The sequence below is a fragment of the Hetaerina americana genome, unplaced genomic scaffold, assembly GCF_022747635.1.
Source record: "Hetaerina americana unplaced genomic scaffold, ioHetAmer1.1.p SCAF_11, whole genome shotgun sequence".
Classification (NCBI taxonomy): domain Eukaryota; kingdom Metazoa; phylum Arthropoda; class Insecta; order Odonata; family Calopterygidae; genus Hetaerina; species Hetaerina americana.
Window position 1 is genome coordinate 41,422,813 of NW_027286181.1, and position 22,051 is coordinate 41,444,863.

The 22,051-nt window shown below is 36.4% G+C and overlaps 1 protein-coding gene across 5 annotated transcripts in view; it reads left to right on the plus strand.

Annotated features, from left to right (window-relative positions):
- Window positions 1-22,051, plus strand: part of LOC139701043 (glutamate receptor ionotropic, kainate 2-like) — a 564,255-nt gene that overhangs the window by 229,940 nt on the left and 312,264 nt on the right. The gene's annotated exons all lie outside the window — the stretch shown is intronic.

Genomic DNA, 22,051 nt, shown 5'->3' on the forward strand with positions numbered 1-22,051 from the left:
CTACAACTCAAAAATGCCCTAAAAATTTGTTAACGTGATAGTAACAGCAATTTGAATTCATAATGCCAATTAATAGGTAGCTTATTATTTCTCTGCGTTAATGAAAGGTATATGCAAATAGTATAAAGTTTAGACGGGTTATTAGTATTTATCGTACGTAATTTCTGTGGGATCTTATAATTTGATGACTAAATCCAGGAGAACATTCGTGAGTTTTCTGATTTTGATGTTACGAAAAATATTATTTTTGCCTAATACATGTAATATTGGATTAGTGGCACATTATTTCTCTTTGTTGTTTAAAAGGAATGTTGGAGTTATTTTTAAATATGGGTTCTTGTGTATGTTGTGGTTCATATTTCAACGCTTTGGCAAATTTTTTTCTTATTTTTCATATGCATTCAGGGACAATACCTTAAGAGCATATTCATCAAATTCTTTGCGATCAAAATAGCATTGTTTGGCTATTAGGCTATTGCGTTGATAACTTCCTAAAATATTGATTCATTGCGTTGAAATTCAACAGTCCAATTTCCCCTTAAGGCGTACACATTTTGCAATGGACACCAGAATGTTGGAATAACGTGTAGGAATCATAAATGAAATTATTCTCCCTGGTAAAATATTCTGAAGGTAGTTTATCCTACCGGTTACATTTCCTGGTGCTTAGGCTGCATTGATAAGATTCTAAATTTTATTAACCTCGTTGGTTCCTCTTTAGACAACAACATATGACACTTTTAAATCCTGAAACCACGCAGGTACTACATGTTTTCTGGTGAATTGTTTTAATTTTCTTCATACTAAGGAATAACAAAATAGCTGAATGGTTTTATCGTTCAATTTATGGAGGAATCGTCCAGGTTTAAACTCTAGGAACGCCTTGGACGCATTCAGGTAGCCCGAAAATTTGTGATATTCGGGTTACTCAAACCGTTTCAAATCTTCAGGCAGGATGCAAAAACGTTCTATCGAACTCACCACTTTATAAATGCTTAAAATATGAAACATGTACCAAAGAGATAGCGAACACATGTCATTTAATCTAGAAAATTAAATTGGTCTTTCCTTTTGCCGTATCTGTCGCTTATTTTTGGTAACATAATGATTTATCCTCTAAGGAAAATTACGGGGCTTCAGGAAGATATCATTTATTAATAGCGCAAAGAAGCCTTCAAAGGGAAGAAGAACATGGTGAAAGGATAATTGAGTAAGGATGTTAAGAAAAAATTCACTAAACCTTTGATCTCGAGCGTGGTTTTGTACGGCACGGAAAAAATTTCGATGAAACAAGAAAACAGACGTCGATGGGAGGATTTTATAATATGGATGTGGAGAAAGAAGTAATAGGTAAAAATGGTCAAAATAAAACAACACGAGGATGTGCTAGGCCTAATAGGGTTAGAGAAAGAATTTTTGAGAAAAATCTAATGTGATCATCAAAAATACATGTATAGGGTGGGTTCATTAAGTAATGAAAAATAATTTCCCGCGCCCCTCCAAATTGATACGAGTGGGATCAAATTACTTGGAGTAGTTAATCTTTGCCACAAAACCAGTCTAAATGCTCTACAACTTGTAGAAGCGGCAGGACGTCTGTCATTGTAAACCTCTGCACGTCGACTGTGTTACGAAAAAAATGGAAACGACGATTGGAAAACGTTACGCGATTACTTACTGCGTTTTGTACTTAACTGAAAAAATCCCTTGAGTTGACTAAAAAAATAATTCGTAAGGTTTGTGGGGACTCTGCTCTGTCATACTCACAAGTTTTCGGGTGATTATACGCTCTGAGCGGCCGTCAACCAGCAAAACTGACAACAATGAGGCTCATGTTCGACAATTATTGGACTCTGACCGTCGATTGAGTATGGAGATGGTTTCTAATGAACTAAACTTGTCGTCTACTGTTGTGTTTCGCATTGTTACTGAACATTTAGCGATGAGGAAGATTTGCGCCAAGCTCGTGCCCAAGGTGTTGTTAGACGACCAAAAGACCAACCAAAAAAGACGACGCCCCAGCAGACTTCTTTTTGTTCCATCCAATTAAGGCAGCCCTGAAAGGAGCCCGTTTTTCGTCCATGGAAGAGATCCAATCAGCCGTGACGAAGACCTTACGAGAGGTTCCCGAAGACGCCTTCCAGGGGGCGTACCGGTCATGGCAGATTTGCTTGAAAAAATGTGTAGAGGCTGAAGGGCAATACTATGAAGAATTTTGAGTGTCTGGGCAAATCTGTTCAGTAAATTACTAAAAAAATAATTGCATTACTTTTGGAAAGCATCCTGTCGTACGGAAAGTCTGCAGCAGATGGGTGATAATATGAGTACACTCAACAGTATTGTGAAAGCACTATCAGGAAGAAAAGGGGAAAGTCTTTGCAAGCAATAAAAGATAAATCAGTGGAGGTATTGATTGTATCTAGGAAAATTCAAAGGCAACGGAAAAAATTATTGAGGTACAATTTGGTAAATGCTTTGGAAGCTTTCAAGTAGGAAAATAATATGACGTGCCCAATGTGTTTGCCTCAAAGTGCTACGAGTCCGCGAGTTAGGTTGTGGCAACCCTCGGAAATGAAAATCAGGTCGTAGCAAAGCCGTTGGATTTGGCAAATTATCTCAGGGTGATTTTCCTAGAATACTATTGAGGGAGCATTTTAGAGTGATATACCTAAAAATATAGGTATTTACTTGTACTTAACCAAGAGGTTCGTCATTTTTGACTATTAATTGATTTTTGCTCTGTTTCTTCGTTCAAAAATGTTGTGTATTGCAATACGCAACATTTTAGCAACTGTGGGACTATATATTCATCGCTCGATAAACGTAAGCTTCAGCAATTTTCAAAAAAACACACAAAATTGTAACCAATTCAGGGGTTAAATAAAAGAAAGCAATTTTAAGGAAATTTTGGTGAATTTTTAGTGCCTATTATTTTATTACTTTAGGGCATTAAAGTCATCCGTAAAATGGGTTCACGCGAAACCACAAACCCAAAAAATCGGAATCTGTTTTTATGCTCGTGACTGTAGTACTCTGACTAATTTCAAGCGAATGGATTCCAATTTACTGGCCAAAATCTGACGTCAATAAACGGTCTACCTAGATCGAATTAGATAACAGTTTAAAAAATACAAGGTATGCTCATAAGTAAGGGCCCTTTGGTCGCAGGAAAAAATATACTCATATGAAACACATTTTATTGGCCCTTTTAGTTAGCTACAAACCTACTTCACTTCTCTACATAATCGCCGTTCACTTCTAAGCATTTTTCGTACCGCTGTACTAGCTTCTTTAACACCTCTGCATAGAAGCTCGCCGTCTGAGAGTTGAACCAATGGACAACGCCGTTCTTGAGCTCTTCTTGGGTTTCGAAACGTCGTCCACCTTGCACACAATTTGTGGTAATCGAGGTTTTTTTGACAATATTGTAGAAAGTAGTGCGTCCAAGTTGAGGAATTCGTTCAGCCAGGCCATTAATCGTCAATTGACGATCACATCGCAGTTTTAGTTCCACTTGCGAAACAATTTCATCGGTCAGAATACTGGGTCTGCCACTTCGCTCTTCGCCATGGACATTTGTTCGTCCATTTTTAAAACCACAGCACCATTGTCTAGTCTTTCCTTCACTCATAACTGTAGATCCATAAACTAGGCATAACTCCCGATGAATTTCAACAGCCGACAATACTTATGCATACAAAAATCGTATGACAGAACGCACTTCACAGCTGGCGGGATGAACGATTGTCGCGGACATTGTTGTTTGAATGCACGGACAAGTAAACGACTTCTGAAACAAAAAAATGCTGCTATAGCTTCTCAGTGAATCAGTAGATGGCACTGCAGGAGTAAAACTGTGTTCTGAAGCGCCAATATTTAAAATATAAGAAAACGGCCCTTACTTTATGAATATGCCTCCTATTAACGTAAATGACGCCGAAAGCTCCTCATTAGCTACAAGTGTCCAATTCTTGACCATATTAATATATTTTGTTTTCGTGGAAGTGGTAATCCAATCACAGCCATTTATCATGCATGATTTATTTATTACTCTTATAGACTTAAGGTCAATAAAATAGTTTGATGAATGCGAAATATCATACCATTTCCTAGGATATGAGGTATTCAAATTTATAGTCAAATGCGAAAAAATTGAAATTTTATAGCAAGCAAACGTTGATGAGTTTATAGGCATAGAAATGTCCAGGAAATTTATTGCAAACATGTTTCAATTTTGGCCGATAGCGCGTTCATTTTTAACCTTATGTTTTTTCTATGTATCAGTTTGGCTGAGGGTCGAGTGGGCTTTATTTTATTAAACAAACGTGATCACAAAGTTAGCATCTCTCGTACCAATATTCTAATTTAGTAAAGGACAAAATATGTTGACACTTGAGTCAAAATACGCGTTCATCACATTGCCAATCGTTCGTCGCAAATAAATCCATCTGCAGCTAATTGCACTTCATTTAAAGAGAGGGTAGGGGATTCCACAATATTAAGCGAACGTTTTATCACACCATAATCTACGGAATAATTTCTTCAGAAAAAATGCATAGCCACGAAAATGTTCGTTTACCGTGGGAAAAATTTGATAAATGAATTATTTATCTTTAAAAGCATGTAAATTCATGTAGAACAAAATCATTTCCCTCTATGGCTCGCTAACTGCTTGTAAATATTGTTTTTTGGGAAATATGGTAGTTTACGGAAGAAATCACCTAATATTTGGGCATTGAAAATATATTATAATACCATATTTCAATAATTGAATTTATAATCCTACTCATTCGCCGAAATCATTTGATTTTAATAAGCTGCGGAAATTTCGTAAGTTTCCAATTATTATCGTAATGCTTAAATACCCTGGAGCTATCATTACACAGTCATACTGTTGTTAAAATTAATTTAATTTTTTAATAAATGCACATAACACCAAAATTTTATTTGAGCATGTTAGAGTCAATTAATTTTTCCTCAATTTGTTCGCATTTAAATGTTTTGGGTTAGTCCAAATGCACAGATCCCTCGAACTCAAACCAAAAAAATCGGGAGGTGCGTGATGCATGAGGGAATAGGTGTAGAATGGGTGGTAACCTACCACCCCCTACCAGCCATCCTTGAGACGGCTTGCGGAATTTTGCGTAGATGTAGAACCTTTCGTTCCTTAAGAATTCATAAATTCCAACGATGTATAAAACTCACACCCTACTTTTTTTATCACTCCAAAGATAAGGATTTCTTCGGAAGCAAATTCTCGTCAAAAGTATTTTCTCCAAGATTTTTGATTGAAATCTTAAAGAATACAAATTCTGGACAGTAAGAATTTTTTATGAGAGTATAGAATTCGACCATAGTTTGGATTTCATGATGGCCTTCGTTGTTCGGACTTCTTGGTCACTTGGGAGGAAAGTGAGGAAGGGAAACTTTTTGGTTGACCTCGCCAAACTTTCCCCATAATGGACGTGGACACTTATGTGCTTGAACACCGGAGAGGACATTTTTGGGATTGGCCTGGTATTTTATTTGTCCAGTTCTTGTTTCTCTTCAATCATTTACACAACGCTTTTTTCCAAGTACTAAACGCGCAATAGACAGCTTTCTATCGCGAAATTTAATATAAACTATTTCTAAGGAAATCAGTGTACTGGGAAGTGAAAAATTTGAATATTGCTCGCTGAAAAATATAATCTTGACTATGGACACATTCTCCTCAGGTTCTTATTGTTAAAATTGAAGGATGTCTAAGAGGTATTGATAAGAAAATAGAATTGACAACGCAAGTAACTCATATGAGGTAGTAAATAACCTTTAAGTTTGAAGTTAACTGGATACAAATGGGTAAGGTTTACAGTATACAGGCATATCATGCATTGAAAAAAACGATATCATGAAACTTACTAAACTTGAGATAGTAACGAAGTCCATTCGTTTACAGTATCTTACTCCGCCAACTTTTTTGCTATATCCTAAATGGCAGGTAATTCTTAACATATGTTAGGTCATTTGCCTCATATAAATCTTTATATACTTGCAGTAAAGTTTAAGAAACTCATCGCAGGACTAAAAAGAAAAGCCATGCATAATTTTTTCGATATTAATTTGCATTCCTGCGTCGGAAAACCTTTACATATATAATATCTAATAAGAAAGTTTAATTTAATTAAATAAATATATAAATAAATTAAATAAATTTAATTACAAGCGTAGAAAAACATAGGAAATATACACTCATACCTAGATGTCGAATACTTATGGTGTATCAAAATCCGGGCGTTGATTTATTTCAGGGATTCATTTTTCCTAAAACTTATGGTATTATATTTGAATTATTCCCCTTTTATATACATTGTAAATTTATAATAAATTGCTTTTTAGAACATTAATGAACAAAATGCTGAGCTGATCCGAAACATATTTGTATTAATTCTTTACGTTTCGTCTCCACTTTCAAGGAACTGTTTCACGTCACCAGAAGATTTTACAGCTACAATTATTAGTGATCCTCTATTCTCTTTTGCAAATAAATTTTAAACCGTACATAAATTGGTTCTTAAAATTTTTACGATATTTCCAATTACATGAGGCCTTCGAATGTGTTCATAAAATGCCATGGAAATGAACATTGCATCATTTAATTAACAATATTTCCAAATAAAATACAGATTTTTATTTAATAATAGGATTATTATAAGGTAATCTACCGGTAAGGTGGGTTTTTGGATGGACACAACTACCATATAAATATTTTGTGACTCCTTACAAAACAAATCACAATCCAGCAACCCAATCTACATCAGGTCCCTCTTCATCACTGAGTACTTCCTTCCTCCCTTCATCCCGTCCGACATCCCTATCCTGTTCCTGCCCTTTTCTCATTTGCCTAACATTCTACCCTCTATCACAGTCTTCAACATCCCACTGCCGGTCAACACCTCTTTCATCAACTTTTCCTGCCTCCATAGGATTTCTCCCAGCACACCCCTCTCTTAGCCCACCATACCAAGTACTTCCTCATTTGTTTTCTTCTCTGTCCATTTCACCTTCTCCATTCTTCTCCACACCCACATTTCAAAAGCCTCCAATCTACGTCTACCCTCCTGCTTCAATGACCACCTTTCCGCACCGTACATAGCTACACTCCATATCAAAGTTTTTACGAGTCTTTTCTTAACATCCTTACTCAAAGTCCCTGTCATCACCTCCCTCCTCCTTGTGAAAGCTTTTTTGCCTAGCGTAATTCTTCTCCTTACGTCCCTACTACTTTGACCGTGTTGGTCCAAAACACTACCGAAATACGTAAACTGTTCGACCTGCTCCAGTTTTTCCCCTCCTATGTTTAGCTTGGCCTTTTTCTTCCTAGAAAATCGCATAACCTTTGTTTTATTAATATTGATTTTCATCCCATACCTGTCGAACTGAATTTCCAATTCACCAAGCAATGCTTGCAGCCCCTTGGCTGACTGACAAACTAAAGCTTGGTCATCAGCAAACCTAACTGATTTTACGAATTCCTCGCCCACTTTCATTCCTACCGCCAGTTCTTCCCATGCCTCTTTAATCATTTCCTCTGCATACTGGTTGAACAGCAACGGTGATAATGGGCAACCCTGCCTTACACCTCTTCCTAACACTGCCCAACCGGACTCCCCGTTCCCAACTCGTACCTGAGCAGTCTGAGACATGTACAGGTTGCGGATTAGCCTCCTTTCCCTCCAATCTATTCCTATTTTCTGCAATATACTCATTAGTTATTCCCAATTTACTCTATCAAACGCTTTTTCGAAATCTACGAAATAGGCAAATACCTCCTGATTGCATTATATATTTCTCTCGTTTGGTAATCTGAATAATAGGATATAAAATGAAATTAAAATAATTCCCTTTTTACTTTTTCCGGCAAGTGCATATGTTAAACCTCAAATAGGGAAAACATTTGCTACACTCACCACTATTCATTAATTTTTTTGGAAACTATCATAATTTCTAAAATATTGGTGACTATTTCCTCGGTGTTTTATTAAGGGTCAATGACCATTTTTTTCTTCACCTTCATAAATCAATTCAAAATAAATGAAAAAAGGCATATTGAAAGCCGCAAAAGAAACTTTAAGAACTGTAAATGGGAAAAGGACAAGGAAACTATGAATTATGGATGAGATGATTAGAAAGATATCTGACAGAAGGAATTAAAAAATAATTTAAACATAGAGTTAGGCAGAAGGAAGTACAAATAGTTAAATAAGGAATTGAGATGGGTAACTAAGAAAGAAAAAGAAGTATTCTGGAAGACGCAGTGCAAGGATATGGAAATTATTTACAGAGGAAGGACAAAATTGGTGCACTATACAAGAATGTACAAACACTATCAAGAAGTAAAAAGAGAATATCTGTATTAACAGTTAGAGATAAGTCAGTTAAGATAATTCTTGATAGATGAAAGATCCGAGAGAGATGGAAGCTATATATATAGGAACCGTATGGTAAAAAACGTAGGCCAGCAGGGTTAGATTTATAAAGAGAATGTGACGTAGATGAAGATAGCTTAGATCCAGGCATACTCAACGATGAGATAGAGAGGGCATTAAGGCAGATGAAATCAAATAAGGCAGTAGGGGTGGACAGTATTCCTGCAGAACTGCTTGAAAGCTACGGAAAACATAGGAGGGAGAGTCTTTTTAGGCTAATTTGTAACATATATAAGTATGTATTCAATGTGGCTTGGAAAAATCTGATTCCTTTTTGAATTACAGACGTACTCATGTAGGTGATGGGGTGCATAACGGTTTAGATTAAATATATTCCGTATTTGACCGGTTGGTTTTTATGCACATAAATAAAACCCGGTGGTGAAATGAGCTAGAAAATGGTCTTTCATCTGAAGTAAAGAATTTTTTTGTGTCAATGAAGGAACACAGAATTCAAACCGAACGATGTAACAACTTGTTGTAAAGTAGGATGCTTGGTTGTGTTTAGTTAGGAGAGACAAGGTATTTATTTGATAGTTATGACCATCAAAAATTCCACACTAACTGGTATGACCAATGAAAATAACCAATAAAAACCATACCAACAAATAACCAATGAAAAAATATATTTAATAATTATAATAATTTATTCAACGAAAGACAAATATATTTCTGCCTTGTTTGTAAAAATAAAAGATCTCTAATTTTTAAATTAACCAAAGTCGTCAAAATGTAGCACTCCACCACACAAATATGTTATATTTCAAAATTCTCTATCTATGCGTAAGAGATAAAAACTCTGTAGCAGAAATTTAAACTCTTGCGAATTGGTTTCTGTATTTCCCGATTAACACAAAAATGATCCATAGTACAGATTAAAGTCCATTTTGTAGTTCATTTCATCACCGGGTTTTGTGTATAAAAACCAACCGGTCAAATTCGGTTAATATTTCACCTAAACCTGTATGCACACCATCACCTGCACGACCACGGGTGTAATTTAAAAAGGCATTAGATTTTACCAAGCCACATTGAATACATATATTTTAATCAAAAGAACTCAACATTGAGATTTTTAAAAATTTGTTTAGGTAAATTTAGCCCACGATCAACCATCAAGAAATATTTTATATCAAGCATATATATACACCAGAAAAAGCTCAAATAAGATGTTACGAGCGCTTTTGAATCATTTAATATTTAAGGATATACGTATGCGTTGTAGGCAAATACCTATAAGTATTTTTTGTGAAACAAATATATTTGTATCAAAGTGCTAGATTTCATTTCTGGAATGAAAACAAGTAAATAGATATAAAAACACTAGGATATCAAAATTTAAGAGATAATAATATTTTCATGCAACGCGCATGCCTCATAAATAAAGACGATATTTTTAAGACAAATAAATTAACATTCTTCCAAGTAATACGGGTACTTGTATATTAATACGTATTTTTTGATTTTTTTTCTAATTCGCCCAAGTTTGTATTCTTAGGAGGGCACATTTTGTTCAAAGACAGAAAACAGATTCCAGAGAGGTAATCAAATGAGGGTGATGCATGTGATAGAGTATTAAATTAAAGACAAGAAAGGTAATGGCTAGTAACGCTAGAGCAAAACGTAATTAAGAAGGGGTACTGTTCTCTTGGGAAGCAGCAAACGAATGAGAAAGATATGAAGTGTAGTAAGATAGAAGGAACAGAAATCCAAAACTATTTCATTTTGGTATGAAAAATATTTAAAGGCAAATAACTAAATGAACTTTTCTGATAGCATCGTACATTGATTAAAAGCTAGGGATTCGGGAAATTTTTCCATTTAGACAGTGAGGAGGACCAAAAGGCATGAACAATATTTCGTAGTAGCAGTAGTTTTGAGGGGAGGCGACTGACAGCTGATGTAATTTGCGCCATAGGGGATGGATAGGAAAGGATGAAGGGTGGAGAGAAACCCGGCGTCGGCATTAGCCTAGTCTTTACGAAAGGCGCCAAGGGGTCCGCAGCTTAACGTCCCATCCGACGGACGGCGTACTCACTCAAAGTACCCTCCACAAAGCACCTCAAGTAGAGATCGAGATACCCCTGAAAAATATTCTACACCGCCGGGATTTGAACCCGCGCCCTCAGGGTGGGAAGCCAGTACGTCAGCCCCCGCACCATCTCGATCCCCCAATATTTCGTTCGGATATATTTGTGAGAGCAATTTAAAGGCGCAATAATTATTAATGTTTTCTGCAGTTCTTCTATCTTTAAGAAGAAAAATTAGCATTTACGACAGTGAATAGGGAAAGCGATGATGAATGCTGAATTTAGGCCTACTTTCGTTTTGTGTATAAATGACACCACCATGACTTGCGAAGCACTGCGCTATTATTTGGATTCTGAATACTCTAATGACTATGTAGATATTCTTACTTGGAAAACCTAAACTTTAATTTCTTTTACGGGTTATTGTGAGAAGGAAGTTATCTTCTATATGGAAATATCCCAAATTGTATTGAATAAAATGATTTGCGGAGGATATTCTAAGTGATACAGTAGTGCTATTCCTAATGGATTATATTTCTTATTTTCCCAAGTAAATAATTCTACACAGTTTTGTAGACACTATCAATATTAATATTTAAGTTCAATCTTCCAACTTTGGCAATATGATTTAACAATTGTTTCAAGTTATGTTCAATATTTAAACCGAACGCGGTAAAATATTCCAGAATTAGCTATGGACAGTAAATTATTCCTCTTGAAACACTAACAATATGTTCTGGCTGTTTTGCATGTCTTATTTATTGATTATTGCTTGAACACTTCTATTAATATAGATTATAAATGAATACTCGTAATTCTGCATAGCACGCTTAGGAATAATGCCTTACCCAAAGATATGAATTCTCGGAATTCTTCGACTCGCGGCACCACATTGTTTCTTTTGTTTTCATTTCCAGAAGAAAAATCCCGGTGAGGTCCCTTATTTGTTGCCCGATGTTGGAAATAAAAGTAAGTGGAAGGCATTTTTACAATCCATGTGCAGCCGTCAGCATTCGGCTGACCTTAATCCTCAGCGTTAAGGCGGACGGATTTCGTTTTCCAAAGCTACGCGCAGTCCTATTTGTATACATGCTTTTTCGGTAGAGTTCGGGAGTTTCGGGCTGAAGTCCCTGGATGATAGCCCAATGGTTACCATGGAAACGATCCCCAGGCTTATATTTACAGCGGGTTCCCGGGAAGGAGTGGTGGGGGAGGAGGGGAGTGGATGCCAGGGAAGAAAAATGAGGTGAGGGCAGTGAGTGAGTGAATGGATGGGGAGAATGGTTAAAAGACGATAGGTTGGCTGAGTAGACAAAAGGGTAAATCCCATTAATATCAGGGGGAAATAAATCCCCCAATACCAGAGCGTACGGGTGCTCTGGTGTGCACAAACAAAAGCGATGCTAAGAGACCCACAATGAACTAATAGTAATTCAATACTATTATCTTTGTTTTTATTTGTTTAGCCGTCTTTACCATGCCATTGTGGAAATTTCCACCTTATCCATTCTCATACAGTACCAGAAACACATTTTCACGCAGATTTAAGTACAATAACAGTTTTATTTGAAGCATATTATGGAATAAATACTATTGATAAAAATAAACGCTCAATATATTCATCTTGGGTGTAATAAATATAAGCAGGTCCTAAGGAAGAACGGATACTTAAAAGAAAAAAAATCGAGAACCTTAGTAATTGATCCTGGCATGAAAAAATTATGATAGAGGAATTAGTTTTCTTTTCAGTAATTAAACAGAGATTGAGAGCTCGTATACAATATTTAGAATACATAAAAGCAAAACCAGGGGCTGAAAATAATATATTAAACTCGGATGATTTTAAAAATTCAACGCACGAAACTAGTGCAAAGTATAAGGAACGATCATTAAATAAATATAACTCAGTGCAATAATTTAATACTGCATTCATATATTATTTTAATCGTAATGGAAAATGAAACAATAAAAAAAAATCCGTGCTCAACGAAGGGTATTTCTTAAAGGTAATTTTTTAAGTTAAAAACTGTCACTTTGAAGTTTCGAGAATTGCGGGGGAAATGATTAAAGAAATTTTCTTTTCACAAGTTTCACATTACTATTGATATTCATGTGGGATATGTCTACCTTTAAACTCTAAACAATCACTCGTAATCCAAGTTACGCAAATATCAATCCGACGACGGGTGTAAAATTTGAGAGCATATCTCAGACCTAAAAAATTTTGGCACTCCTTTTTTTCCAAGATCACATTAAATATTCATTTCCAAATCCGATTTCCATGAAACTCGTACTCTTCCCTCATCCATTTCCAATAGCTGTGATTTGCACCATGATGTGTTACAACCGTCATGCATGTTCCTTTTAATTCTTTAAGGTTTAGGTAAGAATCAATTGGTACATTCGAAATTCGAGAAATTTCTACGAGTTTTTGGAGACGCATGGCACTCCCCGTATTACAATTTCAGATGTTATGTAAATATTATCGGGGATAAAGTAAGTTTCCGCTTAGTACTTTATTTTAAAAAACCGTCGGATGTATATTTCTGAAGGTTAAAATAGCCTATCTGAATAGTTTCGAATAGCAAGAAATGTAGTCCCCTCCGTTCGAAATTCTTCCCCTATAGTGGAAAATAAAACGACCGTTGGAATCAATTCATTCCCAAAATGTTCGCTTTTCCTAGGTTTCCAGGTGGATACGCCACATAGATTTGATGAGAATAGTGGAAGTCTTGTCTTTTGAGAAGGCTATAGATCGGAGGCCACAACCAATTCCCAAATATTGCTGGGATACAGTTCATATTCTCAAGAGTCGTCTAAAGGAATGGGAATGCAAATTCTGAATGCGGAAATGTCAATGGCAATTTAATTTTTTCTCATGATTGTATGCTACGGTAAACTTGTATTCACTTAAATAATAGAGAACTGGCTTTCTTTTTCATACCGCAAAAACCGTTATCCATCTCGAACAGAACCCCATCAGACGGGATATTTGGACGGGTCTTTAACTCTTATGGGTAAAAACTTTCAATATATATGTATATATATATATATATATATATATATATATATATATATATATATATACACACACATTCAAACACGAAATCCCGCCAAACGGCGAATAAATACTCATTTATAAAGAAACAGATATAATATATATATCCCCAGCTGTTCGATAGGAAATGTTATTTCTTTAATGAATTAAACCGCCTGCTCACGTAAATATTTGCAAAAATATTGAAAACATTTTAAATCCCTGTCTAGTATCTATAACGCTGCCTTTAAATATGCATTTTTATCGATAAAAATTATTGAGTTTTGAAGGACCACTTATCAATAAAATATTATACGGTACCTATTAAGCCAAAATATTACATAGGTGAGGGTAGAATTCTTCTAAACATGCCGAAGGGTATGAGAAACGTACACACACAGGATAATGAGGGTAGTTCTTTCAATGTGCCGCCTTTAGTTTTCCAGGAACATATGCAATCTGAAAATGAACTGGTTAGTTGCAGCTAAGAGTGCCCAGGGTGTCCATTTGAATAAAGTCCGGACCTTCCGGTCTGTAAGCCAATATATTGCCCGCAGGACTACCATGTCTTTCTGGTTGGAAAAGAACATAAAATGAAATCATTTGGAAACGAGAATAGAATAATTACAAAATAAATGGTATTCTAAGCACTACGGACATGTGGCAGTGATGTATTTTTCATAACCTCAGTTGAATAAGATTAACCTACAAAATAATGGGAGACAGAAGAATATTTTGGCTTAAACACGACCTCGAACACCGGGCGTACGGTCAGTAGCCAGCGCTCTACCCACTGGCGGGTTAGGCTTTGGTAAACCTCATCCGTAAATTAAGTGGTGTAATATCTGGATACCTCAACTTATTGGAAGTCGTGGGTAACAGAGAGAAAAAAATGTCATTATATTGCAATCAATGAATCGCACATGAATTTAAATTGGTTAGCGCTGAACTCTTACTTCGTTCTAGGTAAAATCTACAATCATTTATCCTGAAAGGCATCTTGATTCATAAGTTCAATTACATTTATTATGAAATAAAAATACAACACCCCTTTTAAGCTTCTCCTAACCATGCCACGGAAAGAGTCATGTTAGTTTTCACTTCGATGAAAACGTTATTTATAAGCTTAGAATTAAATCAATGTTTCTTCTTTTTATATTCCTTGCTCAATGATTTTCGAAGAATATGGACATTAATGTGAATAGGCGAATTTTGGTGATGATTTTATTTCAAAATATGATTTCAAAACTCTTATTTAGTATTTTTACCAAGTTCAAATGTCATATTTCATTGTTATTCCGTGTTCATGGTCTACCAATAAGCAATAAAATAGTTTATATATAAAAAATATATACCACGTAAATTTTTACACCCAGAGTGGTGGCAACTCCGGTTGCGCGGGTCTTTCCGTTAAAGTGGGCGCCTCTGTCGCAGAGAGTCGGGAGCCGGAGAGGGGCGGAAATGGAGAATGGGGGATGGGGGTGGAAGGCAAGAGGACGGACATGTACGAGGAAGGATGGGAGCTCGCGTAATGGACAAGCAGTGGGAACCGGGAGGGCAAAAAGGATAAGAGCAGAAGGTAATCGGGTGATAAGCGAGGTAAGCGAAAGGAGAGAGAGGTGTAGCGGAAGGATTGTGTGGGGGAAGGCGAGAAGGTCGACGGAGATTTAGAAATCGGGAAAATAATGGAAATTGATGGGGAGGGGAGAAGATAGAGAGATAGGAGGAGGTCGAGGAGGAGAGGGAGAGGTGGAAAATGGGATGAAATGGGACGGAAAAATATGAGGAAACTGGATTCGCCGAGAGGAAGAGAAAGGGAGGCTGGGTAGAGAATTGGGTCGGGAAGTCGGGAGGGAGAAAAGAGATATGCAGAGCAAAACGGGCCGGATTCAACATTTCCATTTTCATCCGCTCAGTACAGCTATGTGCCTCTTGAGTTCCGTAAGGGGAGGGATTTGAGGGAACTGGGTGGAGAGACAATTTGACAAGAACCTTAAGATTTCGATCCAGTCTACCACAACGTCATAAGGGGATTCGCTCCCAAGGAAATCACGATATTTACCGTTTCTCTCTCAGCGTGACTTTGAAGCTGTCGGTCTCGGGCTCGACACATGCGAAATGGAAGTTGTCCCGAGAGGGGAGGTGAAGGTGGGCGCAATTATCTAAACGGGAAAGGGCTTATGTTTCCTCTCAGTGGGTCGCATTGCCTCCTTACGGAGACGATGGCTCATTTTATACCAAAATTCTACACTTCACTATATTAATTTCTGGTTTTCGTTTTGCCCGCTGTCTATATGTGGACATTTGGTTAAATTCGACGTTTTGGGGCCCTACTTTGTAAAAGTTGATAATCACTGAATAAATAAATTGATCATATTTTTGCACAATAAACTCTGCTATACTAATACCGGTTTTGACACATAGGCGACACAATAGGGTATACATTTCTTTTATTTTATACCTATACCTTTAATACCTTTTTTATATCTGATGATGTCCCCCATGCGTCAAAATCGGTGGCAGTATAATAATTTTTTTTTAATACTAAGTTCATTTATACAGTGATTTAGTAAATAGTGATATTTTTTCCGAAAATTCTTTGGTACACCAACTTCCCAAAATTAATTGAAAATATTCTACCTAAATGTCACAATCCCTACTTAACTATTACTTTCAATATTTCTGCAACCACTAATTTCAATAATTTTTTTGAAGTCATGGCCGAAACGAAACTTTACGTTTATGATAGACTGCATATGGCAACTTAGACTAGAACACACAAACACTAAAAGTTGAGCACAGAATTAAAATCTGAATAATGTAATGCTGTCATGTAATATGGGCATCTCCTTATTTGTAGTTCTATCATTTTCCCGTCCATTGACTTTTTCTTAATTTTGAATTAATTTAAAAATGAACGAGAACGAATGACGACCAGCTCTTGCATTAATTTTTGATTCTTCGTGCATTTACAAATTTGATTCATCGTCATCAGTATTTCAATCCTAGTTCAATCTTACTTCAGCTACTACATTCTTCTCTATTTGACTGCAAGGCTGCACATTTTAGGGAGTGATGGTTTCCCGTTACCTTCCACCTCATCGTACTGCAGCCGATACCATAAAATTCACTCTCGCCCGCAGCTGTGGCCGTTGATTCCGGGCCACTCGGTCACTCGGGCCACTCAGTCTGCGTCACCAGTGCGCCCAGACCGATCCGACATCAACTGGGGGGCGAGAGTGAAATAATGAAACTGCTGTCTTTCACCATGGGTGTTTTTCTTAGTAGGAGTCTATTGTTCTTGTTGGCACGAATACCATTATCGTATTTTTCAATAATGTGTGGTTGCCTCGTTTCGAAATCATTAACAAACTTTTTATAAGCTGAAAAATGTTCGATTACGGGAATCAAACCAGCGGCGTTCAGCTCCATAGGCAGATAGGATACCTCTGGTCTACCTCGGCCCTCATTTTTTATCAACAAATTTGATTACTGAAATCATTTTTTCGGAAAATTCTATGAAATTTTGGATGCTGCTACAGTTTTTTGATAATATAATTTATATATCTAATGCCAACCGTGCATCTAAAAAAATTCTTTCTGTCTTTCAGGAAATTAATTTAGTTCGAAATTCCGTTAATTGTCTCCTTAATCAATGATAATGACTACTGTCTTGCCCCACATCTTATTGTATTATTTGTTTCTTCATTGTAAGCAGGTACAGCCATGTGGTAGTTAACATTTGTTCTAGTATTAAGGCCATTAGTATCTACTGGTATTACTTCAGTAATACCAAGTGAAAAATCTAAATACCATTCTGCAACTTAAAATTAAAATTTTCTTCGTATGAATTAATTGCTTTCTTATAAGGAATTTGATGAAAAATATTGTAGGATGTAAAATTTCAAGAAGGAACATTTTAACTTACCCGCTTGACATTCAGAATGGAATGGCACAGCAGCGTAAAATACTTTTCTTGCCTTCCAATTTAAGTAAACAACTTGTGGGAGTTTATTTTGTCATTGACATCAGAAATAAATGGAAATAAAAAGGCGCTGATTTAAATAATTCATATGTATTGAATTCCGTACAGGGACAATGAGCAATGCCAGAAGTATGACGTCAGGGTTAATAAAAAAAGTAATGAGATTCTAGGGCACACTTCTTTCTACGAGGAGGAAGTAGGAGGGAATTAACTAGAGCAGGTGACGCAGCTCATGTATTTGGGCAGGATTTTAGATAAAAAATGCAATGTTAATGAGGACATTTTGTAGAGAAGATTGCGCTAGCAAAACAGGCATTTGTAAGAAGAGAATTAGTAAAGAGCAAGTGAGTAAGGATATGAAAAAAGTTGGTAAAAACTTTAATATGGAGCGTGGTGTTTTATGTATGCGAATAGTGGTTTTCGAAGAAAGATGATAAGCGTAAATTGAAGAGTTTTTTTAGATGCTGGTGTGGAGGAGAATGGAAAAAATTAGTTGGGTTTTGTGGAATGCAACGCTGAGGTTTTAAATAGAGTGGGAGAAGAGAGGAAATATTGAAAGGCAGTCATTTGTTGAGGGCCGTGATGGCGGGGAGAGTTGGGTAAGTGCGGTAGAAGAAAGAAGTAGTAGGAAGGAGTAAGCTTTTTAAACGGCATGAAAGCAGATAGAAGGCACAAATGTATGAATCAATAAATAATGCAGGCCAAGGAAGAAAAAGATCTCGCAATACTTGGAATTAAATAGTTGTTAGGGACCGTCCGAAACCTTCCTTAAAAAATATAGAGTATCTTTTATACATGAGCTCTTTGAGTATATACTTAAACTTTACACAACAGTGAATAGAGTGATACATTTTCGGTCGCAAATTTACCTGTAAAAGCAGGTTGGATAACCGGAAAAACCTCTTTGTTAAAAACATTTTATATGAATGAATTTCCAAACAGAAATGTTTTATCTACACAATTCCATGAAATCCCTCAAAAGAATAGCTAATACATAGTTTAACCTTTAAAAAATGGTGAAACTATGAAAATGGAGTAGAAGTAGCAGTACTTAGGCAGATACTTAGATAAATAGAGCCGCGAATTTTTTATGAAATGTGGCGGATGTCTTAAATTTTAACACAACCGATGCAGGCTCTTAAAAGCGGCCTGGTATAATGAAAATGATTATTTTATTTAATGATAATCTAATTTACGGGTCTAGGCGTTAAATAATTCCAAGTTAATTTAACGACTGATATTATTTTCGAATTAGTGTATATGTACAAGGGCTGTTCCAAAAATAGTTCAAATGAGTTAATTAAGAATGATGTATAGCTAGAATTGATACATTCACACAAAATACTTCTTTGTAACGCCATTTTATATCCACAGACACCACTGCCGGCGGGTTTTCCACGTCTCGTAGGCCTTCTGGCGAGGAGGCACCCGGAAGTTGTTAGGCTCCCTCTTCACGGCCTCTTATAACTCTTCCACCAAGAAGCTGTGGTACAAATTTGAGGCGGAGGAAGAGGAAGAAGCCTGGTGGTGCATTTTATAAAAAATGTGGATCCTCTCTGGACATGGTCGAGAAGCTCTTGGCAATTTCCTTTTGTTCGTGCGCGTTTCCTTCTGTACATCCGACAGCTATCGCAGCACAAACTTCACACTAACCTCTATTATACCCAATTTTTGGATGCAAGTTGATGCAAATCACTTTTAGGGATGTCAAGTTCATCAGAAACCATGTGGATACTTAATCTGTGATCCCTGTCCAAAAAATCCTTCACTCTTAGAAGACTTTCGTCTTTTTCTGAGGTCGAAGGGCGTCCTGAACGTTCAGCGTCTTCAAAATCTTCTGTTCCCTCCCAGAAGAACTTGTGCCACTCAAAAATATCCGATCATACCATGGTGTTATCACCATTAGCTACTTTGGGCATGTCTTTAGTCTCTTTCCCGGTTTTTCCCAGTTTCCTACAAAATTTGATGGAGTAGCAATGTTCCAATTACCGGTTAATGACGAAGCGTAACGAAGTCACCTTATAGATGCTTCGCAAATGAACGATTTGCACATCCGAAAGAATGGGAGCAAACTACCAACGACCTCCGGCTTTTCCTGAGAATTGTCTTCCTTGAACCGCTGCCCGTCTATCCGGGAAAAAAATTCCTACTGCCTTTGAGACAGGCCTTTCTTTTAGACGGCAATCGTGCGAATAAAATTCTTAAAAAATTTGCATTAATAATGCACATTAGAAAATGTGGGCAATTCCTTTTTGAGTTGGAGGACATTATTAATAGCTTAAGACTTTCTGGCTACGTGCTAAATAATACTTTTGCAGAAAAAATCGCTGTTTTTTTGTGATAGTTTACTTACTTTCAGTATATCTTCTGTACTAAATTTTTATATCAGATTTTACCCATTTTTAACAGCTCTTTTTCTCAAATCTCCACATGAGACATTTAAACTTTATGATCCAGTTTAATAGAGCAAGTTTCCGGAGTTAATTTAATTTTAGATCGAATCGTTCCCGAAAACAATCGTTAATAAGAACGTTTAGTAGGTAGTGTGTGGCTACGTTTTATTTCATTTACGAGATCTGTCCAAAAAGTATCGCGAATTTTGAATTTCGTAGCCACTACCTTTTAATATTTCCTCCATTCATGGTCTATTACTTTTTAGGATTTCCCTGGGTAACTTCCTCTCTTCATCTTCCTTATTTAAAATCTCAGCGATGGCCTTTCTCTCTGCTCACCTTTTCTCCATTCTCCGACACACCTACAAATCAGAAGCTGCTCATCCTTTTATCTCAAGGAACAATATCAAAGACCAGTCTCATTAAGCACAACACTCCATGTTAAATTATTTGCTAATCTTTTCTTCGCATATACACGAGCTATAATAAAGCTAAAGCATATATAATAAAACATAGCATGTTATAAGCTTCCATTGAAAATATAGCGCGATTTACAGTGCAAGTTACTGTACCTTATCGATATCGAAAGTCATCAACCAAATTATCAGCCATTTTTCTCAAATTCCCTATACTGTCTTTTTAAATTCGATCCCTAATACGTTGATGTGAAGTAGAAATACACACGACTTCTTTGGGCAGCTATGTGGTACAATAAAATATGGTGAGGTACAGTAGTGAGCTATTGAAAACAGGATATTGTAACTAAGATTATGAATACAATTGAGTCTGTAAAATCAAGGTATACATTAGGTTTCTATTTCAAGTAGATCATGGTTGTATAGCTTTTTATGTGGTGCTACTCTATCAGTTATCAAATGACTAAAACATTCAAATTTTTATGAAAAAAACGAGAAGAAATAGTTGTAAGCCAATTTATACTGGTTTGGCGCTATCGTGTGCAGAATATTATAACTGGAAGTAGGATTATAAAAATATTATGCTTATATTATGTAAAAATATATCATGTATATCTGTAAGTTATTTACTATTTATAGGTTTACTTTAAATAAAATTGTGATCAGGTGACTAAAATTAACAAATCTATACAATTACCATGTATCTATAATAATATATCCATCTATTGTAGTTAACGAAATAAATAGATCATATTTAGGTGCCTTAAATGCTGATTTTATATTTCTTATCTAAACCATTCATTTTCTGCGAACGATCACCTACCCCTTCACCTTGGTACACGAGTCTTACCACTCCCACTCTCTTCACCACCTCAGCTTTGGTCCAAGACCACCTTTTGTTGTCGCCCAACTGATTAATTACCCGGGGGTTGCCGAGAAGGAAACGCCACTGCAATGGTATTATACCCATTCTCTCCTCGCCTGGTCTCCTGTCTCGTAGAAATTTCGAAAACACATAAGAGCAATGTAGGCAGGATGACTATAAACTCTTTCACTTCCTTTATTTTGAACTAAGGCCCTTATCCCTTGTTTCGAAATAAAGAATAATTTGTCTTTGCCTCTCATAATCCCTCATTTACGGGTGCAATTATACAGACCCAGACTCTATACCCGCTTTCTCGCTCGCGAGATGTAATTTTCCTCAGCAGCGCGCTGGGAGAGAATCATCATTTCATGTACGTATTGTGCCCTTGACTGCATGCCTGGGGTTAACATTTTTATTCTATGGAAAAACTTCATTTCTTTTGAGCATTTTAAAAATTCAGAGGGTTGATTTTTTTCTCAAATCTAGTATTAAAGAAATATACCTCCGTTTCAGAAGAAGGGTGTGACGTGTCACTACTTTGTGATTTTTTTATTGATAGTTGCTGGTTAGAAGAAATTTTAATGGATGGGTGGGGCTACTGAAATTCTACAAGAGAGTTGTGGGGACTGAAGAAACACCGGAGGTGTTTTTCCTACCCATGGTGCATGGATTCTCGAACATATTTATCGGCGCCCTAGTTTCTCTTAACAAGATTTTCACGCGCTTCCCTAAAGTATGTACCATATTAAGACACAACATTTTAACCTACTGAAATAGTTTTTTTTTGTAGAATGGGAGTGACTTACAGTCTTAAAAACTCATTTTCATGCTGATAAATTTAAATTCGAATATTTTAA